Raw genomic sequence first — 10,890 nt, 5'->3', positions numbered from 1 at the left:
GCGAGCGGGGGCTACTCTTGGTTGCCGTGCGAGGGTTTCTCATTGCAGTGGCTTCTCTTGCTGGGGAGCATGGGCTGTAAGCGTGCGGGCTTCAGTAGTTGTGGCCCATGGGCTTAGTTGCTCCGCGGCATGTGGGATCTTCCCGGACCAGGGCTCAAACCTGTGTCCCCTGCGTTGGCAGGCAGGTTCTTAACCACTGTGCCACCTGGGCAGCCCAGATGTATTAACTCTTAATACTCATGACAACCCTGTGAGGTGGATATTATTATTGTCCCTGAAGCACAACAATGAAATAACTTGCTCAAGGTCATGGCATTCCAGTTTAGGGAAGGATCATCGTTTATTTAATTAATCCCTAATCATTAGGCCCAACTGATAAGTAACAGGGCTGGGATTAGGATGGAGGCTGGGTGGCTCCAGAGACTGAGCTCTGAACCCCTGCACCAAATACCTTGCTCTTTTTACATACAAATAATGGGAGATAAGTTCAGTAGGTACAAACTACCATGGGAGCACAAGGAATAAAACAGTAGACTTGTCAGGGGTGGAGGATGGAGGGTGGGGCCAAAGACGGGGGTAAATCAGGGAGCAGAGTTTACAGAAAAGTAGGCAGAGGCAACGTGGACGCTGCAAGACCTGCTCAGGTGTTTAGATTTTATACTGAAGATGATGTGGCCTGAAGGATATAAGAGTATAGGCTGGACGATGGGAGGACCGGTTGGGAGGTTTCTAAAACTGTCCAAATGAAAGGAAAGGCACATCTGAACATAGGCAGAGCCAGTGAAGAGGAAGAAGAAGAACAAGATGACCAGAGTGTGTACTCCACCAACACAGAGAAATGTGTGTATGGAATAAGCAGGCTGGGGAAGAGGGAAAGGGGGCCAAAGAGCACAAAATGACATATAGAGTACTGATAACTTCTGAAAATGTGCAGGCACACATACTGAACTCCCAGGGTGTAAACAGAGGGAAAGAATGAACCCAGACTGACGGCTCAGCATGTCCTGAACTAGGTCCTCTACGAGTGTTACTTCATTTAGTGCTCCCAACTCTGCCAGGCAGCATCATTCCTATTCTACTGGCAGGGATACTGAGAGCCCCAGAGATTAGGTGAGCTGTCTGAGGGGCATGGCTTGTCTGTGATGGAGCCACGGTGTGTGCCCTGGATTGTACGACCCCAAGTTCCTGCTCTTGAGACCCTACCATGGAATCTTCCTCATTCTAGTAGAAAACTTCATGATCCATGACGTTTGGATCAGGACAATTGAGGGAGAAATTCAAACTAGGAAAACTAATGTGTGGAAGACTAGCTTGGAATCATCACCCTCCTTCATCCCCCTGTAAATCCTGCACCACCACCTTCTGTTAACCCTGTCTCCAAGACAGTTCTAGATGTTTCCACATTTCCATTCCCAATGTCATCACCGTAGGACAGCCTGGGTCAGCCCAATCCTGCCCAGGCTCATTTACTTGAATGGCATTGTATCCTGCTCTTTCTCTGATCAAACTTTTTTTTTAAGGATTTTTTTTTTTTTTTTTGCGGTACAAGGGCCTCTCACTGTTGTGGCCTCTCCCGTTGCAGAGCACAGGCTCCAGACGCGCAGGCTCAGCGACCATGGCTCACGGGCCCTGCCCCGACCGGGGCACGAACCCGTGTCCCCTGCATCGCCAGGCGGACTCTCAACCACTGCACCACCAGGGAAGCCCTGATCAAACCTTTTGAGAAGGAACTTTTCAAGACTTCCTAATGAAGTTGCTTCCTAAATGGTCTTCCTGTTCCCACTCTCGTTTTCCCCACCTTCTGAGGGATTAGGTCATGCCTCTGTCCTCAGCCTCCCATCACACTCAATATAATCCAGTGTCTCCGGCACGGCTCACTCTCTTGGGACCTCCTTCTCTCAACCTCTCTGCCAAGGCTATTCTTCATCTATGTCAAGCATGTTTCCACTTCAGGGCCTTTACACGGTATTTCTCTCTGCTAGAAATAACCACCCCTCACCAACCTACTCTGAGATATTTCCATGGCCCTCACTCACTTTATTCAGATTGCTACTCATTTATCATGTTCTCAGAGATCCTCCCTGACCACCCCCTCTAAAAAAGCATTTTTCTTTATCCCCAACTTCTTACCCTGCTTTAGGTTTCTTTATGACCCCTAGTATTACACAGGCATGCATGCACATTCCACCTCCTAGGAAACCAACTATTCTGCTTTGCCCAGGGGTTTCCTGGGCCAAGGCACTTTCAGTGTTAAAACCGCAGAAAGTTGGGACTTCCCTGGCGGTCCAGTGGTTAAGAATCCACCTTCCAATGCAGGGGATGAGGGTTCGATCCCTGGTCAGGGAACTAAGATCCCACATGCCATGGGGCTACTGAGCCCACACGTCACAAATAGAGAGAAACCTGCGCACTGCAACGAAAGATCCCGCTGCCGCAACCAAGACCTGACACAGCCAAAAATAAGTAAATAAATTAATTAATTCTTTAAAAATAATAAAATGTTAACTCCCCCCTAAAAAAACCCCAGAAAACAGAAAGTCCCAGGCAGACTGGGATGGACTGATCACCCTACAGTTCCTCTACCAGAATACAAACTTGATGAGCAAACACTTTATTTTGTTCTCTGCTGTATCCCCAGCACATAACACAGTGCCTGGCACAGAGTAGGTGTTCAATAGATAATCACTGAATGAGAATACACGAACAGTTTCCTGTTTCAAACAGCATCAGGTTTAAACTCTCCTGCCCAGCATTCCAGTTCCTTCTTGACTGCTCATCTTAACCACCCCACCCTATTTCCTACCACTCCCTGAGTACACCCTCTGCCCCAGGCATTCCAGGCTCCTTATACTTTTGCAAACTTCACCAGAAACGATCCCTTCACCGGAAGAGCCCTCCCCTGGCTCTCCTACCTGAGTGTCTCTTTGTTATGTTTTGCTTTATCTTTTGAGATCTATGCCAGTGAAAAATGGAGGAGGGATGCATGTCCCTATGAGAATTCCCTAGGGCATTGTTTGAAACTATCTACTCGTCTACTCCCAATGCTGAGAATTAGATAGGACTTCCTAAGGGGAGGAAGGGAAATCAAACATTGGTATTTTCCAAAAGTTCCCTAGATGATTCTGACAACAAACACACAGACACTTTATGTGAAAGGCACTGATGTAAACCCCACAATGCTTCACAACCCCGCTCAAGCCCCCTCAGCTGCACCAGTTGTATTATGGCCTTACCTGACCTCACTGTTCTCTCCCTCAGGAATTCTAAAAAGCTCAGGATCTGAACCACATTCCTGAGCACTACTCCGGCAGGCCTGGCATAAAATATGGACAAATCAGGGTTGCGTAAGTGGGACTGTTGGCCTGGCCCGGGAGCCCTCTCACGTGTGTGGGACAGGCATTCCCCACCCTCCCCCTGGCTGTAGGTGTGAATGAACCCTCCTTCCCTCTCATTCCGGAAGTATCTGCCCTACTGAGAAATCACTCAGTTTCTGCCCACTCCCATCCTGCTTTGAGCAAGCTATCCCTGCCATCAAAGCAGATTACAGCCACTGCCAGGGCCCACCCTTCTCCTCACTTCCCACTTCCTCTCACAACAGTGTCCCAGAGCTGGTCCACCGAACCAGCCCCAGTCTCTAAGGTGCGCTGCCTGGCTGTTCCAGCAGGGCTCAGAAATCAGACCAACCTGGTGACTCAAGGCAAGCCGAAGGCTTTTGAGTCTTCATTCCCACATCTATGAAAGGGAAAATACTGACCTCACAGGATTTTTAGAGGGATTAAATGTGATAGTAAAAATTCCCAGCACATGGTACACTTAGGAACCTCCTGCCAGAAGCTTTCTTTCTGACAAAGGAGCAATGCCTGTCACCTGGGCATTGGGACACTGGCTCGCCCAGCCAGTTTGGGTTCTGACTTAACAGAAACATCACTACTAGAAGTACCTCAATGTCACTAGAGTTTGGGATTACTCAGTCTCATTCTCTAGGTGGTTTGTACCAAACTGGAGAGGAGTCTGAGGGGCTTCTTTCTGGCAACTAGAAAGTCATTCTTTGAGTTGGTGGCACTGTTAAACCACATATGGGCCAAACAGAAAACTGCTGTGCTGATCGTTGACCAGACTGCCCTGGAAGACCAGAGGATGAAAAATAGGATAAGGATGGGGTGGGGGTAAAGGGTTCTAGGGATTCCTGTGCAGGAAACAGAGGCAGATGAAGAGAGTAGGTTCTTGCACAGCATGACAGCCAGAGGGGAGGGGGAGAGGGGAGGGGAGGGATCTGGGCTAAGAATCATTAGGTCTAGATTCAAGTCCTAGTTTTGCTATTAAGTCAGTGCAATGTACCCTTCCTAGATCTCAACTTCCTCAACCACAAAGGGAGTGAGATCAAAAGTAATTGCATCCACCTCATTACAAATAGCTCAATTTCATTCCTTTTTATGTGGATAGACCTAGAGTCTGTCATACAGAGTGAAGTAAGTCAGAAAGAGAGAGACAAATACCATATGCTAACACATATATATGGAATTTAAGAAAAAATATGTCATGAAGAACCTAGGGGTAAAACAGGAATAAAGACGCAGACCTACTAGAGAATGGACTTGAGGATATGGGGAGGGGGAAGGGTAAGCTGTGACAAAGCAAGAGAGAGGCATGGACATATATACACTACCAAACGTAAGGTAGATAGCTAGTGGGAAGCAGCCGCATAGCACAGGGAGATCGGCTCCGTGCTTTCTGACCGCCTGGAGGGGTGGGATAGGGAGGGTGGGAGGGAGGGAGACGCAAGCGGGAAGAGATATGGGAACATATGTATATATATAACTGATTCATTTTGTTGTGAAGCAGAAACTAACACACCATTGTAAAGCAATTATACTCCAATAAAAAAAAAAAGTAATTGCATCTTTTCTCTTAAAAGTTTCCAGCACATACATGTTCACTCCCTTTTTTTCCTCCTGCCCTTACATTCCCTATCCTTTGGTTTGGAGCCAACTCCTTCCTGGCAACCAAAACTCCAGACACTATGAACTGTCCTCAGCCACCCCGACCCCTGCCCCCCTTATGAGATCAGAGGTATCAGAGCCTCACTCTCCATGCTGCCAGTCCAGGCTTTGTTTATCATTTGGGGCCCAGGTCTGCCTGTAAATTAGAACTAGAATTGCTTCATGCCTATTGCTTCAGGTAGTGGAAAAAACCCTGATAGATGTTTTCTGCCATACCAAATTGGAATCCCTCAATGGCTTTTCCCATAAACTTTGTTATACGTAATTGGTGGTTAGAGTCCATATTACCATGGATACTCTTCTACAGTTACATTAAGGATTAAATTGATTTTGCAGACGGATCTAGGATTTAACTGCCACTTGTACCACAGTCTCTGTGGGAAAATATATTCTGTGTTCCAAACAATTGACCTTTTGGAGTTGATCCAGTTCCTAAGTTGGGGACAGCCTGTACAATATTATGTTACATTTTGGGTTTCATTTGTGTGTCCTAGAATCAAAGACTTGTTAGAGCTGGAAGAAACTTTGGAGATCATTAATGCAACTAATTTTATAGGTAATGAAGCCAAGGTTCAGAAAGACAGAGAGATTTGTTTAAGGGTATTCAGCTACTTTGGTCTCCCAACTTCAAGCCAATGCTTTTCCCACTATCCAAATCATTTTGTGGTCATTTTCCCAAATAGCCATTAAACCACTTGAAAGTTGGGAAGATCATGTTTTCTTCAGTACAGAATCAAACATACTAAATATTTCGTAAATACTGAAACAATTCATTATTCACTTTGCTTTGGAGGTCTATTCGCTATAAGATGTCCTCAAATAATAAGTAACATTAGGGTATTTCAATTAAGAATGTATTTATAGTAGACTAGATTTGGTTTGAATCAAGATTTGAATAACTGAAAAATATTCTATTTAACCAGTGTTTCCTATATAAAAGGGTCTATTAGGGTTGATGTCACTCCAATAAATATTTTTCACAGCTCACAGACACATCTGGTTCTAGTTTTAGGAGATACATGCCATTCATTTTAATGTGGTCTTAGGGGAGAGCCACTCATTTTATAACTACATTTAAAAACTTAATATCCCTTTGTTTGTTTTATTTACCAAAGCCAACTGAAACAGAGACTTATGAAACCATTCAGAAGCAAACCTTCTCCAATTGAAAAGGTGACAAACATAATTTTGATATACTATATGAGGAGAGCTACCTTCATTAGAAACAAAACACTTAAACTGTTTTATTTGAAACAAACTTTCCCATTTGGTGTACTTTTCTTCACCAACAAACACATTGAGTTATTTCTTAAATATCTTTGAATGAGAAAGATAGGAGAACACTGAAAGAGAAACAATCTCATATAGGTAGATGACATGGTTTTATTGTAACAAACTAGGGAGTGACCTAAATAGACAGCCCTGTAATCTAGTTATGAGGGAAAAAAAGAGCCACAGATCAACTCTTCAAAAATTAGTCATCCTTTGTGATAGCTGCCCTCCAACTTTAATTGTCTTATAGTTAACAGTTATACAGTTAACTCCTTCAGTTACTAGGCATTTATTTTTTTATGGTATAAGAAAATGTATTTTCACAAGATATTAATTATGTACCAATACAGCATTTAAACTAAATACAACACTTCAAAACATTCTGCACAAAAAGTTACAGATCACATTTATTTAATAACAAAATGTCTAGTTCTTTAAGAAAATATTTTTTAAGAACTTACTGCAATAAAATTTTCCAACCAAAGAAAAAAATATTAAACAAATTATGGTACAAGACATCATAAAACTTATTAATGTAACAAATCAGGCAGAATTTTGTGCTAGAAACAGAATGGGGGACACCTAAATAAAACAAAAAATGCAGACAACTGGGTATTCATAAATTTCTGGTTCACTGAGGCTTAATGTTGTTAAAGACCAGGAGTCTTCAAGCATCAGACTTTGTTTATAAAAATAAAAAATTCCCCAAACATTAGCAACATACTACCTCAGCACAATTTTTTTTTCCCTTTACAATTCAGAATCCTGCCGTTCATTTGTCAAACATATGAACAATATCTAGTTACTTCATTAAACTTAACCAACATTACCCTTCGGATACTGATTCGGTTGCATTATTTTTTTTCCCAATGAACCTAGAGCCTATGCACACTTAGATAAAAACTGGTCTTAGAAATACTTTATCCATGAATAATTCTACACATATTCAATGAAAGCCTACATTTCCAGGCCTAGAAAGAGCAAGACAGACACCAGGCCTGCCTACAGAGAGCTTACCATCTAGAATACAGCAAGTCAAGCACCGGTTTTCAATCACTATGAGCCTTCATTTCACCTTTCAAGATGTGCACAGATATTGATGTCCTCTCTAAGGGCAAACAAAATCTTCCCTTATGCCTATCATTCTTTAGATTCTCTACGGGGAATTTTGAAATCTGTATGTTGACAAGGCCTATGCTTTGCTTTCTCTGATTGCCTTCTGCTCCTTATAACAATGTCAAGTATTTTATTTTCCTTTCAGTTCTTCCCAACATAGCCTCTGCAGTTTTGTCTATCCAGTTTGGCCTTTTCTGTGACCCTCTGTTACAGCTTTCTGCTCCCCTTCATTTTTGTTTCTTTCCTTCTTACTAGAAGCCTGGTCATCTGGGCTTCCCCATCTGCCTTTTCTAGCTTCTTATTCATTCTAGTAACTAATCTTAACACTTCCTTAAATGTTGGGTCTTCAGTAGGTAGAATTAGTGAGCATTTCAGTTAGCATTTCCTTGAGCTCTGTTGTGAACAATAGATCTTCTTTACAACAATACTTTCTCCCCGAACGTTATTTGGAAATATCATCCTAATATTCTAGGATATTAGGATTTCTGTTTTAAAGGTTTTTTTAAAAAAGATCAATAAAGGAATGCATAATTCAGCAACTGATGCTTCTACTGTAGTCTCAAACTCTTTGGCATGGGATACCAATGTTACACGTAAGGGGCTAGATCAAAAATTCAATTTTTGGCTATTTGAATTTTAAATTAAAATTTATAAGAACTCAAGAAGTTTGAAACTTTAAAACAAGCTAAATGATAAAAAGACAGTTATTCACTGATGTGATCCTTTATCATAAACGATATATAATGAAGAATTCAACTATTTTTGTGTCTGCAAGTCAGATGCTATCAAGCAAACTGCCACGTATGGATTGATAAGTTTTTACATTTTTAACTCAAAGACAAATAGGAAGATTCAGTAAGTTTCATTTTTCCAAATGTTCTCAGAAAGAATGATCAGAAGCACCCTCCAGTTATGACACAGGTGGATAATCCATTTACCCCCAACGAACCACCTGTGTGTGCTGTGAGGTAGTAATGTGACCTTCTATGGTGATGACACCCTCAACAGAGAAGTGTCCCCTCTTCACATGAAGAGTGTGAACAACAAGAAGGGACAGAGAGTTACCTTTCATTACTTCATCAACTATTGGTGTTTTCATAGGATTTCAAATGCCTGACTCCAATTTTACAACAATAAAAATACCAATATTTATTCTGGAAGGGGATTTTATGTTCCAAGCAGCAGATATTAACAACTTCCAACACAATCTCTAGGAATTATTCGCAGTTCTGAACCGTGCTTTAGAAAAACATTTCCAGCAGTCTGTGCAGGATTTATTCCTATTCCATCATTGGTAATAACTGCACCTGTTGCTGCAGGAACTTTAAATTCTTCTGCTGCAAACTTTAAGACTGCTGTAAAAGGTGTACTTTCGGGAACACTGAGTACTTTGTACGGCAGCTGCGGGTCCGACGTCAGTGTGATCTTAAAGGAAACCTTCAACATGGTGCAGCCGGTCTGGACAGAAACCCCACGCTAACCTAGGCATTTATTTTGTGATCATTTTATCTTGAAGCATACACCAGAGAGTTTCCTTAAGAGACAATGTTCCACTGAGAGAGAGAGAGACAGAGACAGAGACAGAGACAGAGAGACAGAGAGAGATAGAGAGAGAGAGAGAGTTGGGGGTGTCAGAACTGGAGGAAGGGGGAGGGTTTTGGCCAAGGGCAGGGGAAGAGGTATTTGGTTATACCTGGCTTTATAATTTGGGGGGCTAAAATGACTGAGGACATGCCTTATGGCTTAGCTGATCACTCTGGTGCTTGATTATTCTCTCACATGTGTATTGAAATGAAACCAAAAGTAAATCCTAAGCAAAATTCTTGGCCCTGCCTAGGTGTATACCAGGTCTGGCTCTGTACTGACAGGGGTGGCCTCCTACTGATGCATGTATCCTTGTCTGGTTTCTCAGTATCCTTGAATTAAGCTGACTACAAAAGTCTATGACATTTGATAGACAGAATGGCTGCCCTCAAGGTATATCTAGTAAAATTTAGAACTTACTGCCATTTAAGACTATTAAAGACTTGATTAAGAGGAATCATATTCATGGAAGGACAGCCTGATGAATGTTGATTCATTCATTTATAAGTTATCCTGGATTAGTCAAGGCAGCAAAGAGCTATATATCACTATCACAACCTTCACACTTTGCTACCTAAACCTATTCACTTTCACACCATATTGGCTACTGGCTAATATCAAGAGGCATATAAAACATCCCTATGAAAGTCTGTGCTGTGTTTACTAAAAGGAATCATGAGGCTGCTGTTCACTGTGTTCCAAAGTGCCTTCTTTGAGGACACTCCATAGGGACATCTTTCTGATCTCAGCACAGTGATAGTTGGGCTCCTCTGAGCACTAGTCTGGCCCAGGTATTTCCTGTCAGTAAGTACAGATAAAATCATGATTTTATTAAGACCCTAAATCATGATTCCCCAAGTCCTTTACAATCAGGAAGTCCAATTTCCCTCCACAGACATTTCTGGAATTACCCAAGGATATTAACATGCATGTTATGCCTCCCTAAGCCCAGTGGTATGCTGGTAAATGTTTAACAACCAGCTTTCTGGTGGAAAAAGCTGATAGATTTGTAACATGTGCTAATTTCCTTGGTGTAAATACTGCTCTCACTATGGCCAATATAATATCACTGAAGGTAGAGTTGGAAAGAGATGCATAGCAGCATTTCATTATATAGTATTTCCACCATACAGATACAGTACATGTTAACAACCTTTAGACTATACATAATAGTAAAATGGAGCAACATAAATAGAATGTGATGAATCTTGAGCAATAATTACCTTTGTTTTTGTTATATTTATTTGTAAGTCTATATAATTTACTTTTTAAATAATGACTCTGTTTAACAACTGGCTTGCAAAATTCTCTGAAAGTTTAACAACTGGCTCTCATGAGCCAGTGTAAGCTGGCTCCCACACACCACTATCTAAAGCCACGCTGGGTTGGGAGTCTAGCGAATAGTTTGCCCTCTAGTCTCTTGGATTAACAATCCCAGTCTCATCAGGAGCGGGACCTTAGCCTGATCCTTTTCCTAAGTCTTGCCACATGTCCAGAAAGAGAGGGAGGCAGTTTCCTACATGCAATCAGAACCACTCCCTGCCAGTCCTCTGCTCTAAAGTCTCCTGGTCTCCAGGCTCAGGTGCTCTACAGAGCTGCTGCCCACCACACATTGCTCCTACACCAATGGCAGCCTTCTCGTGTCCTGCTTCCAAGCTGCTGACTTCCCTAACTGACAACCCCCATTCTGCCCATGGACCACTGCTCACACTCAGGCCAAGAACTTCCTGAGAGTCAGTATCTGTCAAGTGAGGCTTCTGTCTCTTTGGTACCCGCCTACCCTTGAACCTCATCGTGGCTCTGACTGCCTCTATTGCTGCTGCTCCCTGCAGCACTGTCTCCTCTGACCTCTGGATCTCCACCTCTTACCTCTTCCTCTGCCCTCAACCGCTTATCCACATTTTAAGGTCTAAATAAA

At 42.5% G+C, this 10,890-nt stretch overlaps 1 pseudogene across 1 annotated transcript; it reads right to left on the bottom strand.

Annotated features, from left to right (window-relative positions):
* Positions 1-8,511: 8,511 nt before the first annotated feature.
* LOC113624138 (ubiquitin-fold modifier 1 pseudogene) lies at positions 8,512-8,864 on the bottom strand (annotated as a pseudogene). The gene has a single exon (XR_003434239.1). The product of XR_003434239.1 is annotated as a ubiquitin-fold modifier 1 pseudogene (transcript).
* Positions 8,865-10,890: the final 2,026 nt, after the last annotated feature.

This window comes from Aethalodelphis obliquidens, unplaced genomic scaffold, assembly GCF_003676395.1.
Source record: "Aethalodelphis obliquidens isolate GAN/ISIS:26980383/991018 unplaced genomic scaffold, ASM367639v1 scaffold12, whole genome shotgun sequence".
Classification (NCBI taxonomy): domain Eukaryota; kingdom Metazoa; phylum Chordata; class Mammalia; order Artiodactyla; family Delphinidae; genus Aethalodelphis; species Aethalodelphis obliquidens.
This window is presented reverse-complemented; position numbering and strand designations above follow the sequence as displayed.